This window comes from Oncorhynchus masou, chromosome 18, assembly GCF_036934945.1.
Source record: "Oncorhynchus masou masou isolate Uvic2021 chromosome 18, UVic_Omas_1.1, whole genome shotgun sequence".
Lineage (NCBI taxonomy): Eukaryota > Metazoa > Chordata > Actinopteri > Salmoniformes > Salmonidae > Oncorhynchus > Oncorhynchus masou.
Window position 1 is genome coordinate 22,188,821 of NC_088229.1, and position 1,695 is coordinate 22,190,515.

The following is a 1,695-nucleotide window of genomic DNA, read 5'->3' on the forward strand; positions in this document are numbered from 1 at the left end:
TCCATCTACTGCTTTCCCAATGAGCCAGGCCAACCAGAACGATGGGTATGAGTGAGAGTGTAAATAAATTCAGCATCCAACTGCAGACCTAGGGAGGGAACGAGGGCAGATGGGAGGGAATATATTCCTGGAATGAAACACAGCCCTGTTCAGTACTGTACTGACGGGGAACCTGGCTGAGAAGTTACTTGGCACACTATTTGGCACAGGATCTGTCAATTTCTAAATCAAGTGTCAACTCTTTCCATGTGAAACACAACAATGTGCAAATCAAATGCACCTCTGAATGTGTAGTGCAGAGATGCCACTATCTGAAACGGTTAAATCCTAGCCTTTCTTATTTTGATACATCCCTGTGCCTTTTCATCTTCTGTGTGCCTGATGTGTCAGTCAGAGCTTTCCACAAAATCAATGGTGGAGAGGAGAGAATGGTGCTTAGTAATTTCAGGCTTTGAGCTGGTTTGAAAGAGTGAATGTCTTATTTAAATTGCCCCCTACTGGTTACTTTGTGACCGTTGTCGTGAGCCCAGGAGTCGGTCCATCAGGAATTTGAGTAATCTTTAGGACTCTCCTGGCTCTCATGTGGAGCTGAACAGCACTGAAGATATCTTTCACGACACAGCATGGGGCCTCAATTTACTGTGACATCGGAATGACTACAGTATTCATGTAACCTACTGTATATGCACAACCAAGGTATAGAATACAAGAGCCTAGTTAAAGTCTATGGGGGCAATATACCATTTGAAATAATAGACTGACATGGCATTTTCATTTCTAAATCACTAATGTATTTTGTCCATGTAATGACATTTTAGAATTAAATGTATTTTCATAATTTAGAATTGAAGTTCATTTCAATTCCCTGTTTACTTTAGCCTAATATACATTGGACAAAAGTTTTTTTCCCCTACCAACATCAAGTCGGTTTAAAGTGGGACAATTTGAGCTTTACCCTTGTACTGTAATGATGACAGAAGTAGGAGGGAGGGAGCAGGAGGAGGAGGGTGAGGAGGAGAGGGGGCAGCCCTCCAAACACCTGCAGTCACAGACCTTCACAGCACAGGACCCTCACGAGGAGAGGACATATGGACCTACATTAAGCTATTTACTTCTTTTCGGGTGGATGAGGGCTATGGGAGTAAGACAACATTTGTTAGGATGATCATTTTATAATCCTTGATCGGAAATCTATGTTATATTTTTCATGTTGTTTTGTAAATAAATCGAGAGAGACGTTAGAAACGGTGTCTCTCTATGATATACAGAGGTATAATTTATTGGACGTTTAAGCATTAAATACTTTTCCAAACGCATTTTCGTTGTTTTCGTGTGGGACTTTTCATCTAAGGAATGTAGCGATAACATCTTATTATGTGAGTTACGGGTCTCCTACACCAGCGGGTTAAAAGAGGGGGAAAAAGAAGGTAGGCTACTTTGGCAAGTATCTCCATACACTATTTCTTAACATCACAAGTATTTGTTTGTTTTTTTAGTCAGTGTGTTGAGGGACCAAAGTAATTACCAAGAACGAGGGGTAGCCTACATATGGAGAGAGCGTCTACTCGCTGTCTTTTCATGTGAGTTCACAGGTAACTGCGATGTTATCAGGAGCCAGTGATCGTCATGGTCATGAAATGCATTCCTGCATAATATGCGCAGTCGACTGTTTATATTTTTTCCCCTCAAACATTT

The 1,695-nt window shown here is 41.1% G+C and overlaps 1 protein-coding gene across 2 annotated transcripts in view; it reads left to right on the forward strand.

The window, feature by feature from the left end:
• Positions 1 to 1,045: 1,045 nt before the first annotated feature.
• sema3ga (sema domain, immunoglobulin domain (Ig), short basic domain, secreted, (semaphorin) 3Ga) overlaps positions 1,046 to 1,695 on the forward strand; it is a 15,751-nt gene continuing 15,101 nt past the window's right edge. The window contains exon 1 of one of the 2 annotated variants that reach the window (XM_064922598.1): positions 1,046 to 1,440. The gene's annotated coding sequence lies outside the window, so the exon portion shown is untranslated. The remainder of the gene's footprint in view (positions 1,441 to 1,695) is intronic. The other variant, XM_064922597.1, reaches the window with a different exon arrangement.